The sequence below is a fragment of the Macaca mulatta genome, chromosome 14 (genome assembly GCF_049350105.2).
Source record: "Macaca mulatta isolate MMU2019108-1 chromosome 14, T2T-MMU8v2.0, whole genome shotgun sequence".
NCBI classification, from domain to species: Eukaryota; Metazoa; Chordata; class Mammalia; order Primates; family Cercopithecidae; genus Macaca; species Macaca mulatta.
The window spans coordinates 22,386,944-22,400,962 of record NC_133419.1 but is presented as its reverse complement, the minus strand read 5'-3'; the positions used below and the strand labels follow the sequence as shown (position 1 = coordinate 22,400,962).

At 42.4% G+C, this 14,019-nt stretch overlaps 1 long non-coding RNA gene across 1 annotated transcript; it reads right to left on the bottom strand.

The window, feature by feature from the left end:
- Window positions 1-205: 205 nt before the first annotated feature.
- LOC106993269 (uncharacterized) lies at window positions 206-3,260 on the bottom strand. The gene is made up of 3 exons (XR_001439465.3): window positions 1,910-3,260; window positions 1,641-1,709; window positions 206-527 (listed from the first exon to the last, which is right to left on the bottom strand). It is a non-coding gene; the product is annotated as an uncharacterized LOC106993269 (long non-coding RNA).
- Window positions 3,261-14,019: the final 10,759 nt, after the last annotated feature.

Genomic DNA, 14,019 nt, shown 5'->3' with positions numbered 1-14,019 from the left:
TCTTTAGCCTCTCCATGTCCATGGCTCTTTCATTTATTCAATGTAGTACCATGTTTAAACCTCTCCAGTCCTGGGAAAAAAAAAAAAAAAACAGTCCTACATTTAACCCTATCTCCCTCTCTAGCTTAAAGTAATCCGTAATCTTGCTTGCCATTTATTTACTCCATGTCCCAGGTTGAACAGTATTCACACCCCCCCAAAAATTCATGTTCTTCCTAGGAATCTTAGAATGTGACTTTATTTGGAAATAGGGTTGTTACAGATGTAATTAGTTAGGAGTGAACCTTTAATCTACTATGACTGGTGTCCTTAGAAGAAGAGGAGAGGGAATGCAGGTGCACACACAGAGAGGAGGCCACAGGATGATGGGGGCAGAAACTGGGCTGATGCATCTACAAGCCAAGGAATGTGAGGGCTTGCAGGAAACCCCAGAAGCGAATGGAAAGGTGTGTAACAGATTCTTCCTAGCATCTTCAGAGAGAGCATGGTGCTGCCAACACCTTGTTTTGAACTTCTAGCCTCCAAAACTGTAAGAGAATAAATTTATGTTTTTGTTTTTGTTTTTTTGTTGAGACGGAGTCTTGCTCTGTCACCCAGGCTGGAGTGCACCCAGGCTGGAGTGCAGTGGCACGGTCGCGGCTCACTGCAAGCTCCGCCTCCCAGGTTCATGCCATTCTCCTGCCTCAGCCTCCCAAGTAGCTGGGACTACAGGCACCTGCCTCCAAGCCCGGCTAATTTTTTGTATTTTTTTAATAGAGACGGGGTTTTACCGTGTTAGCCAGGATGGTCTCCATCTCCTGACCTCGTGATCTGCCTGCCTCTCCTCCCACCCCCATGCTAATGATTCCCCAAGCCCTCTGGCCCAAGCGTCTCTCCTGAGATCTACTTTTGAGTTCCCCACTGCCTCCTGGACATTTCCACCTAGAACTTGTACAAGCACCTCAAAAACTACATGGCTAAAATGGAAGTCATAGTCTAGAAACCTCTTTCCCAAACAAACCTGCTTTTCCTCCTGTAACTGGCATGTCTATGAGAGGCTTCAGGTTCACACAGGGGCATAAGCCAGACACCTGTCATCTTCTTGAGCTTCTCCTCTGCACCCTTCACCATAGTCACTGAGGCCAAAGGTCTCTGCCCATAAGGGTTCAGGGAATACATCCTTTGCATCCCTGCTGCAGCTGCTTTAGCTCAACCTCTTACTACCTCTTGTGACTAATGGGGACATCCACTACATCCAGCTTTGATACTGCTCTGGGAGCACTTTCTTACACCACCTTGTTTTAAGTCACTCCCCTGCTTCAAATGCTTCAGGGGTTCCTGGTCACCTGCAGGATTATGTCCTTAGCATTCCTCCACTTGGAATAACAAGGCCTTATAGCATCTGGCTCTCAGGAGTTTAGAGTGAAGGGACTCTGCATTCAGCTCCAGAACCTACCACATACTCGCTGTGTGGCCCTGGGCAATGTACTTACTCTCTCTGGGCCTCAGATTCCTCACCTGAAAATGGCGATAATAGTAGTGCCTATCTCATAGGGCTGTTGTAATGATTAAATGAGTGAGTATGTTCAGAGTACCTGGAACTGTGTCCAACATGTGGTAAGTGGGCACTAAATATTCACTGCTGTTGCTATAAGTATTACCTTTCTCCACTCATTTCCATACAGCTTCCCATGTATGTTGTTTTCCAGCCAATCAGAACACTCTTCCATCTTGGAGTTTAAAAAAAAAAAATCCTATCTGTGTTCTCCTGGCTCTTCGCTTTGACACACACTGTCTGGAATACCTTTCCCACCACCTCTCATCCCACAGCCCCTATGAACATACTTCGACTCATCTTCTCCACCCTAAGTTCCCTCCCCTGCGGTCAGACATGCTCTTCATTGAGCCTTCGTAAGGCTCTTGTGCTCACCTCTATTGGAGCACAGATCACATTGTGTTATAAAGGACCGTCTCCTCTATCTCTGTCCATCTTTCAGAGTTTGCCTTATTGATCTTTGTGATGTGAACATGTGGCACTCAGCTGGACAAAGAAAGCAGGCTCAATAAAGGCTTTAGAACTAAGTAAAGAATTGTGTAAAGGCATAAAATAGAGATGGGGTACAAATATGTCCTAGGCTGCCTGGGATAGTCCTGGTGTAGGCCATGGTCCTGATATAATTACTAACAACACCTTCTTTCACTGTCAAAAGTATCTCCTTTGGACAATACATTATAAGGTCACTCTAGGTATTAGAGCTGTGATTCTCACCCTATCAGGGCCAATTTTCTCTTTGTTTAACAGCTATTTTAGAATATCCTATGCACTGTCTTTAAATGGAATTGATAAGCAGTAGAAACTGCCAATAACAGAATTTCCAAAAAATCAATGTAATACCCTAAATGGAATGCTAAATGGAAAATGAAGGAGATTTTTTTAAAGTAGCTTAAACTAAAATTATATGTGCAGTATTTTGACATATAAATGCATAGGTGAGTGACTTACACTTCTGGCCAAGATGGAGTAACAGAGACCAAAATTACCTTCTGACCTAAAACAACAAAAATACTGGACAAAATATATGAAACTATGGCCCTCAAGCAACAAAGGGAATCAATCGCTGGAATCAAGCAACAACGGGCAGTGATCCTCAAGAGATGAGAAACAAAGGAGGCTAGCCCCACAATTGACCTCCTCATTACCTTATAAAAGTTTCCAGGCCATAGCACAGGAAGGAAGAATGCACATGGAGCTCAGAGATCTTCCTGAGTTGAGAAGACAGAACTGTAAGTCTGGGAAGGTCAACGTGGCTAGAATTCATAGGGCACAATATTGAGGAGGAGAAGGCTGTTCAGAGACAGAGTTCTGGAAATCTGAAGAGAATACTTATCCTCCTTGACTATTTAACAGAGTAGTGATCAGAGTATGCAGGTAAGAAACCTGCCTGAGAGGCCAAGCGCAGTGGCTCATACCTGTAATCCCAGCACTTTGGGAGGCTGAGGTGGGTGGATCACAAGGTCAGGAGATCGAGACCATCCTGGCCAACACGGTGAAACCCCATCTCTACTAAAAATACAAAAATTAGCCGGGCATGGTGACAGGCACCTGTAGTCCCAGCTACTCAGGAGGCTGAGGCAGGAGAATCGCTTGAACCCGGGAGGGGGAGGTTGCAGTCAGCCAAGATCGTGCACTCTAGCCTGGGCAACAGAGCAAGATTCCTTCTAAAAGAAAAGGAAAAAAAAAAAAAACTGCCTGAGAATAGAAAAAGAATCATTCACAAAGATTAAAGGGATTAGAGGATTCCGAACACTCACAGGGTGCCAGAAACAGTACCAGTTAACATCAGTCAGAATAGAAAATCTCATAATTCATGAAGATACAGTACTTAGAAGGATTCTGCCTCAGTAGTGAGCAAAACAACCCTAGACCAAATACTATTCTTATCACTTACCAAAGCTTGCGGGCAAGGTCTGGAAGGCTCGAACTTTTCCAAGTAACTTAACTGTATGACAGAACAAAGCTCAGGAATATTTATAGAAATACAAAATCATGCAAGAAGCCATTAAGGTAAAATTGGTGATCTCTGTCATCTAATCAAAAATCATCATGGATGTGAAGAGGCAAAAAATATGACACATAATGAGGATAAAAATCAATGATAGAATTAGTAGATAGGATAATAAAATTAGCAGGTAAGTATGCCTGAAGCATTAATGTAACTGTATTTCATATGTTCCATAACCTAGAGTAAAGACTGGGCCTTTAAACTATGGAAGATATAGGGAAAAAAACAAATTGAAATTCTAGAAATGAACATTATGGTGTGTGAGATGAAACATACACTGGATGCAATTCACAGCAGATTAGAAATTGCAGAATAATGGCTGGGCGCAGTGGCTTACGCCTGTAATCCCAGCACTTTGGGAGGCTGAGGCAGGCAGATCACGAGGTCAGAAGATCGAGACCATCCTGGCTAACACAGTGAATCCCCGTCTCTACTAAAAATACAAAAAATTAGCCGGACATGGTGGCGGGCGCCTATAGTCCCAGCTACTTGGGAGGTTGAGGCAGGAGAATGGTGTGAACCTGGGAGGCAGAGCTTGCAGTAAGTCGCGATCACACCACTGCACTCCAGCCTAGGTGACAGAGCGAGACTCCATCTCAAAAACAAACAAACAAACAAACAAACAAATTGCAGAATAAAATACAAGTGAATTTTAAAACATAGCAATAGAAATTATCCAAAATAAAACACAGGGAGAAAAAATACTAAAGAAAAAAAAAATAGTAGCGCATCATCAAGCTGTGGGATACCCTTAAGCCACCTAATATAAGTGTATTTGGAATTCCTGGGAGGAGGAGGGACAGAAAAAATACTTAAAGAAATAAAGGTTGACAATTGTTCAAATACGCAGGCAAAACTAACCTGCAAGATGAAGAAGCAGTCAGATGTTTACATTTAAACACATAAATCACTATGGAATTGACAGCTACAGATGCAGACCACTGCAAGAGATGTTACTTGGGTGACTCAAATTTGAATACTATACATGCTTTTCTTTCTTGGTTGGGACTGCCTGATATATTCCAGGATGTTCATCATCCCTAGACCTTACCTAATAAATGTAGTAATACCCCCCAATCGCTGTGTCTGCCTCCCCTCAAAAAAATACCCTCTGGAGTGCAGTGCCACTTCTTTGAGAATGATTGATCTGGAATAGACCAAGGATCCAAAAACTATGGCCTGCTTTTGTATGGTCTGTAAGCTAAAATTAGTTTTACATTTTTTTTTAAGGTTGTAAAGGAGGAGGAAGAAAGGGAAGAAGAGAAGGAGGAGAAGAAAATAAAGCAGGAAAAGGAGGAGGAAAAGTGGAAGCAAAGAAGTAGAAGAAATAGTAGTACTAGAAGAAGGAAGCAGGGAGGGGAAGGGTGGGAGAGGTGGAGAGAAGCAACAGAGACTTCATGTGGTTCATAAATTCTAAAGTAAGATTTTGTTGATCACAGGCATAGATTCCAGGGGGAAAAGGGATATCATTCCTTTTTCTTTTTCTGTTTTCTTTTTTTTTTTTTTTTTTTTTTTTTTTTGAGAGAGAGAGACAGAAGGTCTCACTCTGTTGCCCAGGCTGGAATGCAGTGGTGTGATGATAGCTTACTGCAGCCTCAAACTCTTGGGCTCAGGTGATCCTCCTGCCTCAGTCTTCCAAGTAGCTAGGACTGCAGGTCCATGCCACCATGCCCAGTTAACTTTTTTGCTCTGTTTGCCCAGGCTGGTCGCAAGCTCCTGGGCTCAAGCAGTCCTCCAGCCTTGGCCTCCCAAGGTGCTGGGATTACAGGCATGAGCCACTGACCCCTTTCTTCAAGGTGTCTGTAACCTAAGGGGGAATGTATCTGTTAGAATTCAATCAGAGAAGCAGAACTATGCATGATATGCAATAAGGAATTTATTATACCAATTAGACTTTATGCAGTTGTGGGAGCTGATGAAGTCTATGGAAGGCTAATGCCTTTGTGTCTGGTGGTGGCCAGAAGTCAGTACAGGTCAACAGGGCCATCAGTCAGGAAGAAAATCTGCACATAACATGGGAGAAAGCAAGGACAAACCGGAACCCATGAGAACCCAGTAGAACCCACAAAGACGAACTAAAACCCATGTGTGTCACCACTTCCAATTTCTCTGGTGGTGATGATCAGAATAAGATGTCACCCTCTGCCACAGAGTTACACATGCGCCTGCCTGGGACTCTGGGAGCTGAAAGTTGGGATCAGGTAGAGCTATAGGAGCAAGGGTTCTGGCTGTGGACCACATCTGCAAGATGGGACGCAGCTCTGCAGCAACCTGTGCCAGGTGCTCGACATTGACCTTCAGAACATCACAGTTGCTGCTTTTCTTCTGCCTTCCAATTCTTGAGCAAATTTCTCCTTTGGCCAATCTTAATCCAGAGCCATACAGGGAAAGAGATTCTGGGAAACCTAGTTCTGGCTTAACTTTTGAGGTAATACAAAGTCCCTGCAGGGAGAAAAGGCTAGCAATTGTAAACTAATAGGAAATAATACAAAATGAAACAATAATATAAAATGAATGACATATGGGAGAGTTCTGGATTAAAATGCTACAGAAATGTGCAGGAAAATGTGATCAGTGAGATGGCAAAGACCAGGGAGCTGTCTTGGGGCCGGTGGGATGTGAACAGGGCCGGGAAGGGAGTGTAGGATCTGGCCAGAGATGGAGTAGGGTGGGTACTGAAGGCTGATGAAACAACTCGGGGAGGCCAGGGCCAGCAAGGCTTGGGCTAGGACAGTGAGGAGATTGGCTAGACCAGAGAACAAGGCTGGAGGCAGAATTTCAAAGGCTATGCTACGAAAAACATTGTTGCCCCTGACATTTCTGGGCCCCATTGTGAAAGGGATGCTTGAAGAGGATGAAGCCAGTGCATGGACTACTTAGGGATCAGCAGTTTGGAGGCTGTGCTCCGAGGAGGTGAAGGTAGAAATGAATACATACTGAATGCCTACAATGAGTCAGGCTGTGCTGACGTTTATTGGTTTTTGTTTTTTGAATCTGAGGAAATGGAAAATGAAAGAAGTTTCCCCTTTAGGTGCTGGGCACCAACAGGTTCAGGGGACTGGATGAACAGAGAGGGCAAAAGCAGGGCATGTCCATGATAGAGCTGAGAAGGGGCAAAGAGGAGGGGTTTCTCCGGGGCAGTGCAGTGGAGAGCCAGCTACGTGGCCAGAAAGGCCATGCATGGTGCCAGCAGCCGCATGGCCAAAGGTTCGCCACACACGGAAATGGGGTTATTCTGGATTGGGGAAGGGACACTGGCAGGGGCATTCAATATATGACCCCACTGGGAATGGGTGGTCCACACCACACTTTGCCTGTTTCCTTGTCTTTCTTCTTCCACCTCTGAGACCCCAGCAGTCTAGAAGAGAACACTACTCACTTCTGAGCACCCACTATAGGTAGGCTCATGGACAGATATAGGTTGAAGTTTATACCATCTCAGATACCCTTTTTAGAAAGAAAGCTACGAATTTCTGAATACAAAGTAGATTTGGTGCCCTGACGGAGATGGTTTCTGGCACATGCTCCTGTGGCCAGGTGTTTTCCATATGCCATCCCAGACCATAGGAATTGTGCTCTAATTCTGACTCTAGCGCCTACTAGCTGATGGAAAAATAACCTCTCAGGGCCTCAGTTTTCACCTCTACAAAATCTATCCTTATGTAAAGAATTGTCATTAGTAAGGCAAAGAGGCTCACACAGGGCTGCACTGAGGCTTGGATTTAGGTTTCCAATCTTAATAGACAGACCATCCACCTGGAAACACAATATTTCATCATCTCTGCATTCCAAAAGAGGACCACTGCTACAAAGCAAACAAGAGTGTGAAGCCACCAAGGCTGTGGCCCTCGACCTTTCTTTGCATGAGGCCAACCTGGAAAGCTTTAAAAATATAACAGTGACAAAACCCCTCCCCAGAGGTTCTGATTTCATTGCTCTGGGTGTAATGCCCAGGCATTGGCATTTTTTTTTTACCTCTCCAGGTGATTTTAATGTGCAGCCAGAGTTGAAATCCACTGCACTAAAGCATTGTTTCCCCGGTATCTCGCTTCCTTCTGACCCACCTCTGATCCAGCTGGTTCAAATGGGGCCCATCAGTGGGAATGTAAATGAGTACAGCTGCTGTAGAAAACAGTGTGGAGGTTTCACACACAAAAAAAAACAACAAAGCAAAGCAAAACAAAAGTACCATATGATCTAGCAACACCACTACTGAGTATTTATCCAGAGGAAAGGAAATCAGTATATTGAAGAAATATCTGCACCCCATGTCCCCATGTTTATTCCAGCAATATTCACAATACCCTAGATATGGAATCAATCTAAGTGTCCATCAACAGATGAATAGATAAAGAAAATGTGGTATGTGTACACAATGGAATACTACTCAGCCATAAAAAAAAAACAATGAAATCCTGTCATTCACAGAAACATGGATGGGCCTGGAGGATATTATGTGAAATGAAATAAGTCTGGCATAGAAAGATGTATACCACATGATATGGTTTGGCTGTGTCCCCACCCAAATCTCATCTTGAACTTTAGCTCCCATAATTTCCATGTGTTGCAGAAGGGAACTGGTGGGAGATAACTGAATCATGGGAGCAGTTCTCCCATTCTGTTCTCCTGGTATTGAATAAGTCTCACAAGACCTGATGGTTTTATAAGGGGTTTCTCCTTTCACTTGGCTCTCATTCTCTCTTGCCTGCTGCCATGTAAGACATGCCTTTCACCTTCCACCATGATTGTGAGGCCTCCCCAGCCACATGCAACTGTAAGTCCATTAAACCTCTTTTTCTTTACAAATTATCCAGTCTCTGGTATGTCTTTATCAGCAGTGTGAAAACGAACTAATGCACCCCATGTTCTCACTCATAAGTGGGAGCTAAAAAGAAAATTGAGCTCACAGAAGTACAGACTAGAATTGTAGTTATTAGAGGATGCAAAGGGTGGGGCAAGGGGAGGATAGGGAGATGTTGGTTAACAGATACAAATTTACAGCTAGATGGGAGGAATGAGCTCTAGTGTTCTGCAGCACAGTAGGGTGACTATAGTTAACGAACAATAACTCAGTGTATAATTTCAAAAATCTGGAAGAGAGGATTTTGAATGTTCCCAACACAAAGAAATGATGTTTGAGATGATGGATATGCTAATTATCCAGATTTGATCATTATGCATTGTATGCATGTTTCAAAATATCACTTTTATCCCATAAATATTATTACATGTCAACTAAAAATAAAAGGAGAAAAATGGGGCCCATCTGAGAGGACAGCAATGAGAGTGACAACCTCAAAAACAATATTCCAACATTTTTAGAGTATGTTACAGTCACAGAGCATTTGCACAGACCCAGCCTCATTTGGTTTTCACAAGAAGGCTAAGAGGCAGACACTACTTCTATGATCCTCCTTTTATAATTGAGAAAAGAGAGGCTCAGAGGCAGGACTGAAATCCAGAAGATCATGCCCATAAGCCAGCAGCACAAATGTCTCAGGGTTATGAAGGAGAACACTATAAGGTATTAAAAAGAGCATCAGAAGGAGTCAGAAGACCTGAGTTTCTAGTGCTGGCAGTTTGGTCTTAGACAAGTCATCTGCTATCTCTGTGAAGCACTTGGCACATTTATAATCTGAGGGGTCTGACACCTTGAGCTCTAAACTCCCTTTGACAGGCTGGAGTCTAGGCCTGGGTTAGTCACTGAAGTGTGACTTTCAAAACATTAACTTCTCTGAACCTCAAATTCTAATTCCCCACCTGTCAAATCGAGAGAGGACAATAAATTTTGAAAAGCAAGATCAGAGACTGTAGTGAAAGCCATATGCTCCCTCTCCCTATGATTCTGTCAGCCAATAAAACACCTCTTCGGTGTAATTGGCAGAATCTGTTGCTCTCTACAGTTTCATTGGCTTCTCCTCACAGGAGCAAGAATGATTCATCCAGCAGGTGAAAAAGTAAGAGGCAAACATTCAGTCATCCACCGCTCTTTATTCTGGAGGGGTGAAATTCTACAGCTCTCTTGCCTTGAGGACCTTCCTCTCCCTGGCTCCATGCATGCACCTGGTATGAGGCAGCCACATTTCTCTACTCAGCTGGCCATAGATGTTACCCTTCCCAAATGCAGATCCCAACATCCGGCTTCAGCAGGGGTTTCACGGGTGTATGAGGAAAGGCATTTGGGTATACATCCAAGACATGAGATCCAATCCAAGCAATAATCCTGAAATTGTAATCCCTATTTTATATATATATATATATATATTTATATATTTATATTTATATATTTATATATATATATATATTTCTCAAATGATCCAGGATTCAAATGAAAGAGACTGATTAACCACTGAAATCCCAAATTAAAATTTTCCTCGTATATCCCAAAGAGTTGTTCTAAGGATTCAAAAAGATAATGAATAAGAAGTCTTGGCTTCCCCATCCCATCTCCAGAAAAAAAGGTGAATTTCTTAGAAGCCTAGCCAACCAAGCTCCAAGGCAAAATGAAGAATACCATTTATTCTGGGGATTCTCTTAGAAAGGCAACCTCATGTCTTAATCATGAGTTTCAGTAATTGCTTAATTAGCATGGCATTTTTACCTCCCTGGCCTAATGCTGAGCCTCGGAATTCTAATGGAAATTTTCCTTCAGGTGAATTCACTCCTTTCAAGAAGATGCTCAAGATGGTTTTGTTGTTCAGTTTGTTTTTTGGTAAAGGGAGAGGAAAGTAAAAGAGAACCCATCAAACATGGAAATCAAAGCCAGAGTGAAGCTTTGAACTGTAAGGCACAAGGCAAAAGGAAGGGTAGCATAGCAGTTAAAGAATATCAGCTTTGGAACCAAGCAGGCTGAACCTGAATCCTCGCTCTACACTGACTGTATGGCTCTGGGCAATTTGTTCAGTTTTCCAGGGGGCCTCTGTTTTCTCAGCCATAAAATGAAGATAACAGTAGTATCTCTTTTCTCCAGTGGTTGGGAAGACTCTATAAGATACTATGGATCCAGCATCAAGTGAAGTGCCTAGAACATGTTACCCATTCATTTAGCTATTGTTTGAATTTTCAATTAGCCACTTACTAATAGTTGGGTAATATGCCTATCCTTTCTGAGTTTCAATTTCCTTTTTGAAAAACAGAAAAAATAAAATGTCTACTTTGAATGGTTGTCATAAGAACTGGAAAAAGACCAACATTATATCTAGCACTTAGAAGGTACTTCACAAAGAAAACTGTTATTTAAGTGATCATAAAACTTTAAGGAAATTTAGTATGTCTTCATCAGGAAACATTTTAGAATGGGCTTTTAAAAATTATCTGCTGGACAACAAGCTGTTCAAGAGAAGAAACTGTGTCTCTTTTTATCTTTATACTCCCAGTACCTGATACATTAGACACTCAGCAAAATTTTATCTGGGTGAACTAGACAAAATCCCTAGCTCATTCCTCAATCTTGACTTTATGGGTCAACTTTTCCAAATTTTCAGCCAGTCAAGAATCACTCTTTAAAATAGTGCTTCTTAAGCTCCTGTATAACTGTAATGATTAATTTTACATGTCGGCTAGACTATGCCACAGGGTGCCCAGGTTAAACATTATTTTCTGGGTGTGTTCATGAGAGTGTCTCTGGCTAAGACTAGCATATGAATTGGGAGATTCAATAAAATAGATTGCCCTCCCCAGTGTCACTGCGCATTTATCCAATTCATTGAAGACCTGAATAGAACAAAAAGGAGGAAGGAGAAAAATTCACCCATTTTGCTTCAACTCTGCCTGTTTAAGCTGGGCCATTGGTCTTCTCCTACCCATGGACTGGGATCTATATGATAAACCCTCCTAGTTCTCAGGCCTTCAGACTCAGACTGGAATTATACCACTGACTATGCTGACTATCCTGTAGCTTGTAGATGGCAGATTATGGGACTTCTCAGCCTCATGTGAGCAAATTCCTCATGATAAATCCGTGTGTGTGTGTGTGTGTGTGTGTGTGTGTGTGTGTGTGTGTGTGTCTGTGTACTCTAAATGTGATTAAAGATAAGACGGTTTCATCTTGCAATATGTGGACAAGGAAAAAAGCCCAGACCTTTCATTAAGCTCACAGTGTACCCTCTGCCCACAGCTCCCTCCTGCCTCCCTTTTTCTGTCCTATATCTGCTCCTTCCTTCATCCTTCAACCTCAAAAGATTCTTTCCTGGTCACTCTATGAGCTCGTGCATGCTCACTGTCCTCAGGACTCACAAAACCAGGGAATGACAAAGTCATATGAGTATTATAAAGGTCATCTAAAGGAAACCACCCATCAGAGATACAATAATGCTCTCTACAAACACCCCTTCTAAGTGCTCATCCAGATTGGCTTACACACAGTGCATGACAAGAAATTCACCCCTCTATTAGGCCTTCCAACTTATTGCTGGTCAGCTCTGTTAGAAACTTACATTTAACCCAGACCTATCTCTCTGTAGCTTCTACCCAGTTCTTGTTTGTAACTTTGCCTTTTGCAGGCTCACAGTATGAGCTGACTCTCCTTTCAATATCACAAATCCTCAGCTTAACTTACTGTGCATGTATATCCTATCCCCACAACCAGATTAAAAGCCTCTAGTAAGCAGTCTCCATGTTTCATGTTCTTTGTGCCCAACAGGTACTTAATAAATACACACTTAATAAATGCTAGAAACACTTCTTTGCTATGTTGGCTATTTTCTCTTAGTCTAGACTCATCCCACTGGGGTGCCCATAAACAATTTCTTCCTCTGTTCAGGTGCTTAACAGCCAACTCACGCAACGCTGAGTAAATGGAAAGAGAAAAGGAAGGAGGAAGAAACTTTTTTTAAAATTCCATCTTCAGGTGCACCAGGAGGCAATTTTCTTTTGCAGGCACATTATTTGCAACCCTGACAGTCACACATCAAAGTAAGGAAAAATCTAAGTGTTGTCCATTTCCCTCCCAATATGCATGGGAGATCACATTACGTCCTGGGGAGCTGTGAACGAATGGGAAGAAGTAGAATATATCCCTGATTACTGTTTGCTTGGATTATTTTGAAAGTCGTCAGAGGGTTTTCCACTTTGCTGAGTGCTTTATACAATACATTTGAATGTTCACTGCATATTTAAATGTTTGGTTCATAGTCAAGTGTTCGACAGCTGGTTGAGTTTTTTTAAAACCAAAGAAGATAAAGGGCCCCACACTTCCTATAGAGTATTGAAGAAGGAATTGTTTCACTAATTTAATACTGTTTAAGGCAAAGAAATGCAAAACTGGCCAGACTTATAAAATATTCTGATGTTTTTATATAAGAGGGATAAGCATTTTGTTTGTTTTGTATGAGGGTTGGGGAATAATGTGACTGGAGACTGTATTCATTAAAATTATGCAAATAATAGACATCTGATCATATCACTTTGGAAGAGAATATTAAAATGACAGTTTTCCTGTTGTCTCGGTTTGAATCAAAGCCCCAGATTAAAGAAAAAAACGCCAGCTACAACCACACTAGAAAGCAAGGTCCTCGGTATGCAAAGAATATAATCCAAAACAAGTCTTGCAAATCTTAACCCAATAGTCTCAATCAGCCAATTGAGGAGTGATTAGGAAACCTTCGGTGGATTCTGGGGCATTTCCAAGTGCGGAGGAGCTTCAGGAGAAATACTTGGAAAGTTTTGAACTTGTGAGAAAACAAAGATGGTAAACTGAAGCATGCCTAAAAATAAAATCCAAATACAAGAGTCTGGCCAGCCTAATGGCAGAGTGAAGAGTGGAGTGAAGAGTGAGGCTGTTTGGGAAAGAGCTGCACTCTTGAAGTTTGGTGAGAGAGGGAGCATGCCTCCTCCTACAGTTGGCCTGATGCCTCCGCCAGCCCTAGGCTTCCTTCAAATGGGGTTTCATCCAAAATAACCACTTGAGGTGTGTATTAGTCAGGGTTCTCTAGAGGGACAAAACTAATAGGAGATATATATATATGAATTCATTAATTATTAAGTAACACAATCGAAAGGTCCCACAATAGGCTATCTGCAAGCTGAGGAGCAAGGAGAGCCAGTCCAAGTCCCAAAACTGAAGAACTTGGAGTCCAATGTTAGAGGACAGGAAGCATCCAGCACAGGAGAAAGATGCAGGCTGGGAAGCTAGGCCAGTCTAGTCTTTTCACATTTTTTTTTTTTTTTTTTACTGCCTGCTTCATATTCTAGCCATGCTGACAGCTGATTAGATGGTGCCCACTCAGATTAAGGGTGGGTCTGCCTTTCCCAGCCCACTGACTCAAACATTAATCTCCTTTGGCAACACCCTCACAGACACACCCAGGATCAATACTTTGCATCCTTTAATCCAATCAAGTTGATACTCAGTATTAACCATCACAAGGTAGAAGGTTAGATCAGCAGAAAGGGGCTAACCATGAACTGTAGAAGTCAGAGTTTGAAGGCAAAGTTTGATCATTGGTGCCCAGTCACAGTAGCACTGCTGGCAAAAAAG